This window comes from Canis lupus, chromosome 23 (assembly GCF_011100685.1).
Source record: "Canis lupus familiaris isolate Mischka breed German Shepherd chromosome 23, alternate assembly UU_Cfam_GSD_1.0, whole genome shotgun sequence".
NCBI lineage: Eukaryota > Metazoa > Chordata > Mammalia > Carnivora > Canidae > Canis > Canis lupus.
Genome location: NC_049244.1, coordinates 27,170,287 through 27,186,631, shown reverse-complemented (window position 1 = coordinate 27,186,631; position 16,345 = coordinate 27,170,287). Strand labels below are relative to the sequence as shown.

Here is a 16,345-nt window from a genome sequence, read left to right as displayed (position 1 = left end):
TCAAAGAATAAGAATGCCAAATGGTAGATGAGTCATCCATATATGTATTTGAAGTTGTGATTACAGAGCCAGAGTGGAGAGAAAGACAGTTTCCAGGTGCTGGAAACTTCCAGGATTAAGGGATAATCCCTTATGGATTGTTAGAACTCAGGACTAGAGACAGGTTGAGATGGTCTAGTTTGGAAGCATGAGCTCTAGAGGAGCTAGGGCTTTGCAGGAAGAAGAATGGAAAATGGCTTGAAAGTGGTAGTGAAGCAAGGAGGATAGAGCTCAGTAGAGCTCAGGAGGAAATGGTGTCTTCAGGACAGACCTAATTTCCAGATTTAGGGCAAGAAGCAGAAGGGAAGGCTCAAAGAAGATGGCAAGGCTCTAGAAGCTTTTAGCAAGGGCAAATGTGAAACCCGAAGGGCCCAATGGGAGGATTGGAAGGCAGAGCAGTGTAGAAGATTAGGGTGGGCCAGTACATGCCCAGAGTGGTGTGGGGAGAGTTGTCTGGGGGTAATAGCTGATCTGGGAGGCAGACATCTGATGGTCTGTAAAATGGAGACAATTTGTATATTTAAAAAATGATTTCCATTTATAATCCTTTGATTGCAAATGATAGTAGAAAACATTGTATATTGAATTCACCTTGGGTGTTGGTTTTCCTGAAATTGCTCAACTGTTCCCTTTTTTTGTGGATTTCACCAGATGACAGTTTCCTTGGCCTCTGTCTCTCTAAGACTCATACCATCAGAATGAGCATAAGGAATAAGTAGAGAGTACTGAATTTGTAGCTCTTTGTTGAAATTACCTCATTCAAGGCATGACCTTCTTTCAAAATCCACCAAAAATGTTGCCTAGATCTTTGGGCCATGTTGCTAACCTGACATAGTGTTCCAAGGAATGGAAGTTCCAGGAGAATATGCTGGTGGAAATGATCTAGTTGGAGTAGTCACAGCTATGCTCCACCATTCTTCTCCTCCTGCCCGAGATCGTTTTTCCAAACAGTTTTTTTTAATGTTTTTTTGTTTTTGTTTTTGTTTTTGTTTTTTTAACAAGAAGGAGAAGAAACTATGGCAGAATTTTACATTCAGGATCCCAAGCAAATTGTTAGGATTTTATGATGCTTCCCCCTTGTCTCTACAATTGATACACTTATCTCAGGGGCAGGGATTCTTTTCTTTTGGGAGTTCTATCCTGCAGTTAAGGATCTATGTTGGAAGTGCAAGGGGAAGAGATTCAATAGAACCCAAGGTGAGTTTTTCCAGGGCAGTAGCTAGTACGCTAAGGCAGGAAGCTTTTTGTGGGACTGAACCATTGCCAACTTACTAGTATAAAGATCGTGCATGGGAAAGAAAATGGATAAAGTTGTAGAAACCCCAAATGCAATAAATACACAAAAATCCCACACGCTGTGCCCAGAAGGAGCACCCAGGCTCAGCCTAACACTCTCAGAGCCTTCCACCAATAGCTCTTTGTTGAATATCCACAGGAAAGAGAATGCGGAGGTGAGTATAGTATGCAGGATCTTAGAGTGTCTTGGAGGGACATTTGCAGAGTCCATAGAGTTTAACAGTGTCCTTAATCAGAGTGATCCCAGTGAGTGATTATGCGTGGTATTCATGAGTACATACGTATGTGTATGTGTGCATGTGCCTATGTGTGTGTGCATGCACACACACACACACATTTATACATTTACTCTTGTCAAAACACTAGAGGCAAATCCTGACAAATTTGTGACTGATTTAGCCTGAGCTCTTGGTCTAATCATAGCTTGGTTTTGTGATGACAATGTAAACAGGCAGCTGGAATAAGATCAAGTGCTTCCAGGTCTGATCATCTGTAATTTTAACAGCAAACTTTGAGTTTGCACACTTGGAGTTTATGTGTGTGTGGAAGGAGGAGAGAGAGGAGATGAGAGGAGGGAACTAGTTTTAACAAATCTCTCACTTGCCTCTGGCACCTCACAGCTTACAGAGGTCTTCCATCCTTTTGATCCTCACGACATCCCTGCAAGGTAGATAATTCCATGTCCTCTTTCTGGAGGAAGAAACTGAGGTGCCAAGAGTTTTAATCTCTGCAAATACAGGGGAAGGTCTGAGGTTTTCAGGCTCATTAACTTTCTCCCTCTTCACCCTTAATGAAAAAGTCAAGTACAATTAATTCTCTAAAGGCAGTAACCAAACTTTGAACCTGCGAAAAAGTCCGTGAAAGCACAAATCAATAAATGTTACCTGATCTGTTTACACAAATGCCATTATCAGGTCATTTGTTGCTAGGGAGCATGTAGACAACAAGCTGTGGACCTGAGCCGAATGCCAGTGGGCTCTACAAGATACTTTATTTTCCAGAACATGCTAAGAAGGGGTTAATTGTTAAATGCTCAAAGAAATTTAAGCTAACTGAAACAGCTACCGAATCAGCCATAAAATGAAGTGGCTATTTTTGCCAACTGTGCCCTGACTACCACCCTTCGGATGAACTTGTGTGCCTTTCCCCAGAGCAGCCAGTCCATTTGGAATCATCCACAATTCTTGGGGGGAGGATGTGGCATGTCAGTGTCTTACTACAGCATGTGCATCACTAAGGGCATCTCTCCAGTGCTCTCGGCTGTCCATTTGGCTTCCAGAGACAGTTCAGCCCTTTAGCTGCACAGACATTGCCATGGGCCATCCTGGGAACTGACCCATCTTGGAGAAACACAAGTCTGGCTGTGGGTTGGAAGTAATTTAAATTAAAAGCTGCCCTGTGGGGGGAAACCCTAAGAGTCCTTCCAGAAAGAGAGGCAGCTTTTAAATTTGTGACCTCTTTCACAGTGACTGGCTTTCCCCTTTTCTTGCTTGTCTTTGTTCCATCCTAGCCTAGGGAGTGGCCCACCACACCATCTGCATTCCAGCCATGAGAAGCAGGGAGGGAGAAGCATCACATGGGAGGCTAGGCAGGTGGTCCCAGACAGCTGGGGTTCGGGGGAATTGGAGTGGAGATGGGGACCTGAGACTGCAGCCCATCCACCTTGATGGAGGAAGCCCAGTGGAAGTGAGGGACAGGGGTGCATCTGAGTAGTTCTGGGAGCACAGCTCATGCCAGCAACGGGATGCAGGCAGCACGACTCTGCTTGAGTTCCCCCCGTGCTGGTTGGGAAACCACGCCACCCCAGCAGCCTCAGGAAAGCAGCCATAGACGAAATGGGCAAGACCGTGTTCCAGTAAAACTTCCATCGCGAAACCAGACAGCGAGCCTATGGGCCATGGTCTGTCGATCCCTGTTCCAGAAGACATGTACAATGAGAGATGTAGCAGCTGTCTTTGAAAAATACAATCTGCTGCAGTCCACCCTCTGCTCAGAGGGAAAGACGGTTCCTTCCTATTGTACTAATGGGTAGGAGTGTATTGCAAAACTCGTCTGAGTAGGTCGGAGATCAGGCTGGCCCACTGGACCCTGGGAAAGTTGTATGACTTTTTGACACTTTAGCATGCCAAGGAGACATCACGAGTCCAGCCGAAAGCTTATTTAAGCTCCTGAAAGTCTTCATTCATTCCTTGCTCCCTTCCCATAGCCATGGCTCTGCGCGGGCGAGGCAGAAGGAGCCCATGCTACCTTTGCTCCTGGTTCGGTGATCTTGCATCTTTAGGGGGTCCCCAGGAGTCTGCCCTTCCTCTCTGGGGCTCCTGGCATCCTCTGGCCTTCCGTGGCCAGCCAAGAGCCCTGGGTCTGGAGCTGGCCACCGATAACTTGCCACCAACGGGATTCCTTGCATCCTCTCCCGAGGAAGCTGTGGGAAGGTAGAGGAGAGCGATCGGAAGGCTAAGCAGCAGTGCGGGACTTCGCCGACTCGCCCGGGAATGCCAGGGGCTAGTCTCTGGTCAGCCTGTGTAACCTAGGAGCGAGAGGGGACAGACAGCAGCCCACTCAGGAGCTTCCAAGGCTCTGTGTGCACCCCCGGCTGGGTTGCTCTAGCTCCTGGGTACGCCCCAGTGCTCCCCCTTGGGCCTTCTCACACAGTGGTCTTCTGGAGCTGATCACTCAGCTCTGATCCGTTCCTTAGTTAAGCCAAGAAAGGAAATGTCTTAGTTTCCCCTCCTGCCATCTGTCTCAAGTGCTGCTTTAATTCTGCTTTCTATATTCTCTTCCTCCCGCCCTCCCTCCCTCTTTTATCCCAGCTCTTACACATGAACACGTTCCCTCTTTTCACACATCTCTCACGCAGAATGACTAGAATCAGAGGCCCGAGGACTGCATGCAGCTGAACCCACACTAACACACAGGGACTGACGGTTTTTTAGAAAGCCCCGATGGTGAGGTTGCTTTACTGCTGAGCACAGACAACAAATAGCAACTCCTTATAAACTTGGGGGTTTGTCTACCTTCCTGTGGCTTTTCTGAGTCTTTCCCCCTCCTACAAAAGTTTCTGTGACAAGCCGACTTCTTTATTTGATGAGATATGTTCTCCTCCTACATCTGATTATGCTGGAAAATACATGCAGAGTGGAAAAGACCACGCAGTTCCTGCCCATCTAAGTCTCTATATGAATGGATCCGGGAAGAATGAAGACAAAACTGAGCTTTCCTTCCACGTGGGCTCTTGGCACAGGGACTTACAGGCACGGGGATCTGGATCTTGGACACAGACCTATTACAAGTCAAACACCTATGGGATATGCCTCTCATAGTAACAACTACACCCCTTCCCCTCTCCCAGGTCCCCCACTTCCCCTCAGTAGATTCCACCCACAGATGGCAATGACTTATTGAAGCATTTTGGCTCAGACGTGACGAAACAGGCACTGATGTTGGGCAGGCAGGAGAAGCCTGCCGTCCTTCTGCAGGATGGATGGGACGTGGAGTGATGTAGGAGAAGGTCGGATTGGTGACTCCTCCTGAATGCCATTCTGTGCTCTCCAAGAATGCTCTTGCCTGGCACAGTCAGAGGCACACCCCTGTTGGCGAAGCCAAAATGCTTGATTATTCGGGGATCTCTGGTAGTAACTAATTACAATAATACTCTGGCACACTGGCTCAGGGAAGGTCCCAAAGGCTGCTTGTTGGTCAGGCATCAACACTCTGGATGATGTATTAGTCTGAGTTCTCCAGAGAAACAGATATCAGTATCAATATCAATATCTACCAAATCGAATCTCTTTCTTTCTCTCTCTCTCCCTATATGTATGTACGTATGTATCTATCTTCCAATATCGAAGGAATTGGCTCCCATTACAGAGGCTGAGTGATCCTGGGAGCAAGAGTCTGGAGACCCAGGAGAACCAGTGGTGTCAGCTTCCAGCCTGGGTTTGAGTCCAAAGGCAGGAAGACACCACTGTCCCAGCTTGACACAGTCAGTCAGAGAGAAGTCCCTCTTGCCCGGAGTCTTTGTTTTATTCAGGTCTTCAACTATTTGGATGAGGGCCACCCATGTTAGGGACCTACACTCAGTCCACTGATTTACATGTTAATCTCATATAGAAATAGCCTCACAGACACACTCAGAATGTTTGCTCAAATATCTGGGAACGCTGTGGCCCAGTAAAAGTGACATAAAATTAACCATCACAGTTGAGGCCTTGAGGGAGTATCTTAGGGGAGAGCTGGGATTTCCTGGCTGGTGGCAGGCACTTGGGAGCCGGGGATAGTGATGACTTACCAACTAGTTTGGAAGGATTTTGATATTTTAACAGATGCTTTGGCTGTATTGTTGTGTTTCAACTAATGACAGCTCTGCCTGAACATGCTGTGTGTATCAGTCCAGGCCAGAGGTATGGATTTTCTTGCCCACTATTAAACAATTCCCAGAACATCTTGGAAGCTCCAATACATGACTGAGGCTTAGTTCATGAGATGCATCCATAGGCAAGCTGAGAGATGCAGAAGGCAAAGCAGGCAGAGAACTGATTTGGCCAGCCGTGACAGGAATCGCCCATTTCCCTGGACACTAGGTGGCGTCTAGTAGCAGAGGTGGCAGCTGTGTTGAATGTCTCCCATGTGGCAGATGTGTTTCTTTTCTTCTTCTTCTTTTTTTTTTTTTTTAAAGATTTACTTACTTATTTATTCATGAGAGAGAGAGAGAGATTGATTGAGGGAGAGAGAGGCAGAGACACAGGTAGAGGGAGAAGCAGGCTCCATGCCGAGAGCCCGATGTGGGACTCAATCCCGTGACCCCAGGACCGCGCCCTGGGCCAAAGGCAAGTGCCAAACCGCTGAGCCGCCCAGGGATCCCCAGGTGTGTTTCTAACTATGCTCACACCTGTTATATCCTCGGGCCCTGCAGTCAGACTGAAGTCTGAATCCTCACTATTTGTTTGATCTCGGGCAAGCTACTTAGTGTCTACAAGTTTTCTCCTCTAAAAAACAGACATAATGATGATACCTACCTTGTGGAGAGTCACAGGCAGAAATAAGCATTTTGGCTAGAAAATACTTGAGTCTGGGCCCTTCTGGGAGATGATCAAAATATCCCACTGGACTTGTTAGAACTCCAATCTGACACTGATTATTTCTTTTTTTTTTTTAAAGATTTTATTTATTTATTCATGAGAGATATAGAGAGGCAGAGACATAGGCAGAGAGAGAAGCAGACTCCCTGCGGGGGAGCCCGAAGCAGGACTCGCTCCCAGGACCCCGGGATCATGACCTGAGCCGAAAGCAGACACTCGACCACTGAGCCACCCAGGTGTCCCTGACACTGATTATTTCATTGGAGTCCAGGAAGAGGGGGCTCAGGAGAGTGGGCGGCAATCTGTGAATACTGAGAAATGCTTATCTTTGATAATGAAGTGTTATTCTGGAGTTTATTCCAACATCCTTTGAATTTTGCTAGTATGAACTGATGATTTCTTAGCCCATGGTCATCTCTGGGTGTTCTAACAAAATTAAAAAGTTTAGAGCCAACTTCTGGCAGAAGTGCCTCATTTCCTGAAACTGGCTTGAGGAGCCGGCTCACCCTGGGAGGTGTGTCTCTGCCTCCCTGATACTTTCTCTTCCTTCTTCTTCTCTTCTCTCCTGCTACATCTCACCCCTTCTTTCTTCTTCATCTCCTTTATCCTTCTTTCCATTTTCTTTTCAGTTCTGTCTTACCATTGTAAGCATTTAGTGTCTCTCCTTCCTCTTCTTCTATTCACTTTTTTCCTCCCACTTTTTTTCTGTCTCTTTCTCTGTTTCCTGCTGTTTTTATGTCCCCTCCATGTGTGTGCAAGCATGCAGACAAATGCACACACACCAATTGCACAAATACCAACTGCTAATTTTCACCTGCACCTTCCACTTTTAATACACCTAGAAGATGAAGACAAAGACAAACCCCAGGAGCACTTGGTATAGATGCTGTTCAGTTTACAAATAATGAAGATTACTTGGTACTTTTTTCCAAGAGTACTTTGAGAACTGAAAGGCCCGAGATATGATTATTTTGATTATTGTTGGCCATTCTATTCATGGCTCATGTCACTTTTGCACACCCTGACATTTTGCTAGGATCTCCATACATCACCAACACCACTCTGGGCCCCCAAATTAAAGCCATTCTTTAATGAGAGTTCAAGAGAGAAGACAAAGGATGGAATTTCAGGTCACTGAGCAGTGGAGATGTGTGCAGAAGGAAGGCAGTTATTTACATCCCCTACTACTGTTTTATCTCTGAAGGGCTTTTTGGGGGCCTCTTTGTGGTATAATAGCCATTGACCCATTCTACCATGGCAAACTTTGCAAGGAGTTAGGTGAGCCTGGAGAATTCTATGCAATGAAGGAGAGCCCCGGGCAGCCATAGAAACAACAACTAACAGGATCTGAAAACATGTTCACCTTAATGACCTTGGAAAGTCTGCCTTGCAGGGGCAGATGGAGAAACTGAGGCTCGAAGAGGTTACGTTTTTCAGCTAAGGCCATCCAGGAAGCTGATAAGGGATAAAAACTCAAACCTGGGTCTTCTGATTCCAAATATTCTTATAATACTTCAAGTATATTACTAGAAATTAGCCCAAATGTACTATCCCAAGTGGTGACAGTATAGTTTTTAAGCCACACAAAAGCAATTTGAGGGAACTCATTCCATCTCCAGCAGCTGAGGCCTCCTTAGAGAACATAGAAACACCAAGGTATTGGAGATTCAGGGACTCAGTGACAGTCTGGCATAGGGTGAGGTAAGAGACTAGAGTCCCCAGCACAATGTGACATGATCTCTCATCAGACCTCCAACCCAGGCTGGATGAAACAGCCTTCAGAATCCTCATTCCTCTCTTATTCTGATTCTAAATTTGCCAATCTTAGGACAAACTTAGATCCTCCAGAACAAGAGCATTGGAAAAATGGAAACCTCATTACAGGATAGCAGCTATCTAATCCCTAACCTGGGGAGCTTCTCCTTGCTGGAAATGCATAGGTTTGGTTTACATCACTGTCTGTTTGCATCTGGCTTATTCGGGAGCACTGACACAGCTGGACTTCTAAAATTCACCAAGGCTGAAAACCATTCACTGACTAGTGGCGAGATGGCTAAGACTGGCACATCCTGGGGGCCTCCTGGTGGTCAGCAGGCAGGCCTGCAGGCAGCCTGGCTTTACCATACCCTTTTATGATAGTGTTTGTAATTGCAACAATCTGGAAGCATTAGAAATGGTCAGGACTAAGGAAATATGGTAGAGATGGCCTGAGTTCACAGGTGACCCCCAGAGAGGAGCAGATGAAGGAGGTGCTATGTAGACAGGAAATTTGACTATTAGGACAACTGTGAAACTGCATGAAGAGTGGTTGACATGGTGCTAAATAGAAAAAAAATTGGAGTCTGAAATGATAATGACACACAATTAAACAACACTAAAAATGTATGTAGGCAGGGCGCCTGGGTAGCTCAGTCAGTTGAGAATCCAACCCTTGATCTCGGCTCAGGTCTTGATCTCAAGGTCGTGAATTCAGGACCTGCACTGGGCTCCACACTGGGCATGGAGCCTACTTAAAAAAAAAAAAAAAAAAAAGTATGTAGGCTCCAGGATCAAGATTGGAAGAATGGAGGTGTAAAAACAAAGATAGTTGATTATTATTTTCTGAGTGAAAAATGTTTGAAATATTTTTAATGTTTTATTAGTCCATGTTTACTGTGATAATGCTGCATGACAAATAACTCCACAACTTCTAATGGCTTATTATTACAACAGATATTTATTTCTTGCCAATTGGTTTGCAGGTGATGGTGGGCCAGATGTGGATCAGCTTGGCTAGGCTGGACTCAAGACTTTAGGTTAGGTTCTGCTTAGTTTCATTTTGAAGCTCTGTCTAAAGTCACCGTGGTGATCCAGGGCATGACATCCTGATTGCAGAGATCAAATGATCAAGAGAAGCATGTGGAAACATGTAAATGTCTCTTGAGAGTCTTGGAATTGGAAACTGTCACTTTTGCCCACATTCTATTTGCCAAAGCAAGTCATATGACCAAGCCCCAAATGAGTGGGATGATGAGATATGTTCCACTCAGTAAAGCTGTTGAATTATGTCCACCAAAATTCCTACAAGACGTCTTAACCCCCAGCACCTCATAATGTGACCTCATTTGGAAATAGGGTCTTTACAGAGGTAATCGAATTCAAGTGTGAGCATTAAGGTGGGCCTTAATCTGAAATGACTGGTCCTCACAAAAAGGGGAAATTGGACAGAGAGACACAGACTGAGAGAGGACAATGTGAAGACAGAGAAGATCTGCCATTTACGGCCCTCAGGAGGAACCAACCCTGTTAATACCTTGATCCTGGACTTCTAGCTTCCAGAAATGTGAGAAAATAAATTTCTGTTGTTATTAATTTTATTTTATTTTAAAAAATATTTATTCATTTATTTAAGACAGAGAGAGGGTGTGCATGTGCACAAGTGGAGGGCGGGATAAAGGAAGAGAATCTTCAGATTCCCTACTGAGCCTGAAGCTCTATGTGGGGTTCTAGCCCACAACCCATGAGATTATGACCTGAGCTGAAACCAAGAGTTGGTTGCTTGACTGACTGAGCCACCCAGAATTTTATTAATTTTAAATTTTAAAAAGTTTTCTGTTGTTTATCTTAGCAGACTAATATAGAAGCCATGGGAGAAGAATAGAAGGAAGAATTAAGGACACACACACACACACACACACAAAAAAGAATTAAGGACACATAATACAATTTGTGACAATGTTATTCCAATAACCATTTAAAAGTGCAAAATGTGGGGCACCTGGGTGGCTCAGTGTTTGAGCATCTGCCTTCGGTTCAGGTCGTGATCCCAGGGCCCTGGGATCGAGTCCCACATCAGGCTCCCCAGAAGGAGCCTGCTTCTCCCTTTGCCTATGTCTCTGCCTCTCTCTGTGTGTCTCTCATGAATAAATAAATAAAATCTTTAAAAAAATAAAAATGTAAAATATAACATAGTAAAAAGTACATTGACAGTCCTTTTCTCATTATCAATATGTCTATACAATAATAACACAGCCACAGTGAACACTTAAAATGTAAGTATTACCACGTCAGGAATGATCCTAAGCTCCATAAATGTATAAACTTCCTTAATCCTCAAAGCAGAATAATATCTCTGAGGTAGAAACTACCATTATATTTAACTTAAAATAAGGGAACCGAGGCCCAAAGAGGTTAAGCCACTTGCTTCAGCTTATACAGCATAGTGGTAGACCCGGGATATAGCCCAAGAGAGCTCTATTTCCAGAGCCTGAGCTCCTAACCACTTGGCTATATTCCATCCTTCACACTCAAAACTGTTTCTTTCCCTTTGGCAGTACATTTGAATGATCTGTCCCTATCAAGCAGGTAAATTTTATTTCTTATCACAGTCCACAATCTTACATGATCTAGCTCCTACATGCTTTGTAGGCCTTCTTTCCTTTACTCTAGCCATACTGACCTTTTTTTGGTTCGCAAACATACCAAGCTGGTCCCTGCCTTCAAGTGTTTGCACTTGCTGTTCTTTCTGCCTGGAATACCTCCCTCAGATCTTTGCCTACATGCACCTCCTTGTTGAAATCTGAGCTTAGATGTGACATTCCCCCAGAGAAGTCTGATCCTGCCACTCCACTAAAGCAGCTCACTCCCACCTTAGTCACTCTTCCTCTCACCACATTGTTTAGTTTTTATTCACAGGTCTTACCAATAGCTGAAATTGTCCTTAAAAATGTTATCTGTTTACTTGCTCGTTGTCTGTCTCCCTCTATCTAGAATGTAAACTCTATGACAGAGGGACTTTGTGTATCTTGTTCATGACGTATTTTTAGCAGATAGAGTGGTTTGTGGCACAGAATGGGTGCTCGCTAAATACTTGTAAATGAATAAAGTTCTCACTCGGCCATGACATTAAGTGGACTTGCCAGAAGCACTGAGTCTCAGAACTCTTGTCTTCTAGACAGTACAAGGAGGTCTGGAGACATACAATCCACATAGGGGCAGAACGATGCCATTGATGCCAAATTTTATTTCCAAGCAAACACAGTCTTTAAGTCTTAGTCACTGTGGTTAGCGGCAAGTGAAGTCATCCATTCCAGCCAAAAGGAAAAGTTAGAGGGAAAATGGTCATACAAGATGCATGAAGAACAGATATCAAGAGTCGAGTTTCCATAGCTTTGGCTTCTCAATAATTACTGTATTGGATGAAGCTGGGTCACTCTGAGCTCTTCTAAAGTAGGTGCTGCTTCATTTGTCTGGGTCGGTGTTAGGTTTGGGCAGCTGAGCGCCATCTGTAGAGGGTTAGGGCTCAGCGCCAAGGGTCTGATCTCTACTTGGCTGCAAGCACCTCATTGCTCTGCTACCTCCGCTTCATGGGCTGGATGTCTGTTCCCTTTAGTTGTATGGGAGGAATTGGACTCTGAGTTGGTTTCTATTTTCTCATGAAGCTGTCTAGGGGACTGAGGTGGGGGTATAAATCACCAAGCTTCTGAGAGCATAGCTTTAACCACAGTCTCATGTGTCTGGGCTGGTCATAAGACATCTCAGACTGTGAGTCCTGACATTCTGTTGGCTGATAACCTAGCCAGCATCCCCATCTCACACCCAGGCTGATGAGATATGCCGCTGTCCCTCTGCAGATGCAGAACACTTGGTGGGTGAATTGAGACTAGAATGTCTGCAGCATTAGACTCTGCCTCTGTTTTAGAGCGACGTGTTAGATGAGAAAGTAGCTAGTGGTTCACATTATCTTGTATCAAAGAACTCAAGACTCTTAGCAGAATTTGATAAATGTTGATCTTTTTTAAAAAAGATTTTATTTATTTATTCATGAGACACACACACACACACACACACACACACACACAGAGGGAGGCAGAGACATAGGCAGAGAGAGAAGCAGGCTCCCTGCAGGTAGCCCGATGTGGGGACTCAATCCCAGGACCCCGGGGATCACGACCTGAGCTGAAGGCAGACACTCAACCACTAAGCCATCCAGGTGTCCCATAAATGTTGATCTCGATGAGATGGTAGAGATTAATAATTTGAAGATTACCTAACTTTCTGCAGAGAATAGATTCATCTACTTTTAAAGATGCCAGGATGCAGGGAAGAGAAGGAAAAAGTTCTGGGCCTCAAATCTCTGCATTATGCAGGGCTACTTCCCCAGGGAAAGGGACTTGCGACTCATGCTCGGGGTGAAGAAATCCACTCAAGATAACTTGGATCTGAAAAAGGAAAATTTAAATAAAGATCAAGTTTATCATTCTTTGAGGTAGTCTACTGACATTAGAAGACATTCATCTCCCTGTTTCTATATTTTTTTTAAAGATTTATTTATTTATTCAGAGAGAGAGAGAGAGAGAGAGAGAGAGGCAGAGACACAGGCAGAGGGAGAAGCAGGCTCCACGCAGGGAGCCCGATGTGGGACTCGATCCCGGGTCTCCAGGATCACACCCTGGGCTGCCGGCAACGCTAAACCACTGTGCCACCAGGGCTGCCCTCTGTTTCTATACTTGTTAAAATTTTTCTAAGTAAAAATTTTATGTGCTTAAAACTTTTCATTGAAATACAGAGAAAAGCGCACATCTCTCGAGTGTACGGCTTGATACATTGTTTTTTCAAATGAAACACATCTGTGTAACCAGCACCAGATCAAGAAACAGAATTATTGTCCATCTCTCAGAAGACTTTGTCACTCCCCCGTTCTACTCACCCCCCCCACAAGACCACAGCTATCCTGATTCCTAATACCTAGATGAATCAAGGGCTGCCGTAAAGTAGACATTGAGTGGGTGCTTCAAAGTCATCTCAAGATTAATATGTTCTTACTTCTAGTTTTACTGCTATTTCTTGTGCATACTATTACTTACATTTACCATTAGACATATGATATACGATAAATAATGTAACTCAACTGGAATCACACCCACTACTTCAGTTCTGCTGAATTAACAAAGCTATCCCTTTCTGCTACTACAAGAATGATTAATACTTCTGCAGTGTTACCACATGCCAAGCATTGTTCTGATTACTTTACATGAATTAACTTATTTAATCTTCGTAATGTAGTGTTTTTATTATCATCCCATATTATAGGCATGAACTTCAAATGTGCCTTTCTTGTTGCTGCCAATCACATGGTTTTTCCTAGTCTATTTACTTTCATACAATTTCAGATCTTTTTCTTTCTTCTCAAACCTCCAATTCCGCCCCCTCCATCCTAACTCTTAGCTGATGACCTTGTTCTTCACAATTAAAGAAGAGCTTCTATGAACTCCCACCACTACATCTATGTACCCACCAGCCACCATCTGCTTTCCACCCAATACTATACATGGATTATCTGTACTCCTCTAGAAAGAAATATCTTCTTTAATAGGAATTCCCAATCATTTCTTACACTCAAAGGCCTTACCCCAATAATTTGTCTCTTTTCCTCTATGTCATTATTTTTTCACTGTCTTATAGATCATTCCTATTTGCACAAATACACTGTTATTTTCCCATCAATCCCCCCTTCTTTTGATTATATTTTCTTTGCTTCCCTTTGCAGCAAAATTGAAAAGATTTTTCTAGACTCACAGTATTTATCTTCTCTCCAACCATTCTCTCTTAAACCACACTGAACAGGATTTTGCTCCTACATTAAACTAAAACTGTGCTTATCCAGGACAGCAACATCAGCAACATCACCTCTATGGCAATGACTAACATATTTATATACCCAGACCAGTTCTCTTTCCTAAACTCCAGGGATATACACACAAATGCCTTCTCAACAACTACACTTGGATGTTTAATAGACACCTTAGATTTGACATGTATGAAACTGACTGAGGCTATGGCAGCAACATATGGTCACAGTTGTCTTGTGACTGGGAGGAGCTAGCACGGAGGCAATACTGACTACACATTGAGAATGATAGAGTAGAAGAGGAAAGAGTTAGTTCCTTGAAAACACTGTTGGATCATTTGGTGTGAGATCATAAATTACTTCTTGAGTTGGCTTTTTAGTTACTTGTCAAAATCACCTTAATTAATTACACAGCCCAAATTGAAGAGCAATTTAATGGAGATCTCACTATTTCTTTTTCCTGATTGTCTTCCTTAGTCTATTCCCCATCAAGAGACTAAGACAATGCAAATCCTTTAATGATAGGAACATTTAAACAGGTTACATATAGGAGGCAACCTGAGATTTCCTGGGGACGCTTCTTTCTTTTTGAGAGAAAAACAGCCTTTCCTTATTTCCTTCACTAACAAAGTGTTGCCAGTTAATGTGATGAGTTCATTTCAAAGGTATAGCTAATGTATTGGTTGTGTAACGAGGCTGGTGAAATCCTGGAGTGGGAGCTTCACATATGAATAAGGATTTATTCTAAACTCAGTTTTCAAAAGTTCCCTGCCCCAAATGAGTGGGGCAAGTTCTAAGTATCAAAGTTAGGGACTAAGTTCTAAGAATGGGGGCTGGTAATATAATTCAGAAAGATAGTATAGCCACTAGCTTTGGAAAAGGACATTGCGGGCAGCCCTGGTGGCCCAGCAGTTTAGCACTGCCTTCGGCCCACGGTGTGATCCTGGGTTCCTGGGATCAAGTCCCACGTCGGGCTCCCTGCATGGGGCCTGCTTCTCCCTCTGCCTGTGTCTCTGCCTCTCTCTCTCTCTCTCTCTCTCTGTGTGTCTATCATAAATAAATAAATAAAATCTTTAAAAAAATAAAAAGGACATTGCTAAGGGACCAAATATGAAAAATAGCCCAAGATAGCAGTGATGGTATAACTTTTCTGGAAGCAGTTTTGCAATGTGTATCAAAGTCCTGAACAATGTTAATATTGTTTAACTCTATAATTTCACTTCATTGGAATCTAGAACAAGGAAATAATTCTGATGAAGAGTCCCTATCCATCCCCAATCTTCTCTGGGTCCACTCCTCTTGGATGCTCAGCTGGGAGTGTTCTTAGCTAATTTGATAGCACTTACCACAAGAGTAGCTGAAGACAAAAGATGAGAGGGCCTTAGAAAGCTGGTAAGAAGAATACGTGCATTTCTCATTTGAGTCTACACCCTGTTGTCTTGGGAAAAATTATTGCTTGCTATGGTGAAATATGATTTCCATTAGGTAAATCAAAGGAGGCTGGCTGGAATTCTTATCACTGGAAAGGCTGAATGGGATTCTATTCCACAAGGTCACAAGACCGGAACCTTCCCAGAACTTTAGAACTCCTGACTCCTGAGCATAGCAAACCTCTACTAACATCTGGCCAAATATGATGCTTGAGGGCTTCAAAGATACAAGAGACTGGGGGCTGAAGGGTGGACTGTGTATAGGTATGAGAGATTGGACACCCCTCATTCTTCAAGCAGACTCCTCAGGCAAGTCACTTTATGACTCCAGGGGCCTTGAATTGTCCTCTGTTCACCTTCCTCAGAGCTTAACTGGGATATTTATGTGTCCTTATAGGTTCCTTCCTCACCCTCTCAGCTCCCTCTCAATTTCCTGGGACTGTGTGGGACGTTTTTAGCACTCCATTGCAGCTGTGTACAAAACATTAAAGCTTCTCACACCCTTTAAGGAGATTTGGAGTTTTAAGGTTTCTTCCTCAACATCACTTTCTCTTTCCTGCTTTGAGATTCCCACTGATAGAAGAACATAACATTAGGGGCTCTGGATTGACTGAGGTGACTGTTGAGTTAAGAGAAACAAGTGGAAACATCTGGAAGATCGAGGAACTTTGATATAAGGAATAAGAAAAAGACTCTTAACTCCAGTTAATAAAGAGGAATTCCTAATGTATCAGAAAAGGCATCTTTCCCCACTAGTTCCCAGAGGAGGTATATGGAAGATACTAGACATCTGTGCATTGGACAGAGCTTCCAAAACAGCCCACTCACCCTCCTTGGCAGCATTCTCCAGATTCCCCCATGCGGTAACACAGTAGACATAAGGGTCACCACAA

The 16,345-nt window shown here is 43.9% G+C and overlaps 1 long non-coding RNA gene across 1 annotated transcript; it reads right to left on the bottom strand.

The window, feature by feature from the left end:
* Nucleotides 1-4,328: 4,328 nt before the first annotated feature.
* LOC119877421 lies at nt 4,329-15,532 on the bottom strand. The gene is made up of 3 exons (XR_005376720.1): nt 15,369-15,532; nt 12,442-12,613; nt 4,329-4,922 (listed from the first exon to the last, which is right to left on the bottom strand). It is a non-coding gene; the product is annotated as an uncharacterized LOC119877421 (long non-coding RNA).
* Between the last annotated feature and the right edge of the window lie 813 nt (nt 15,533-16,345).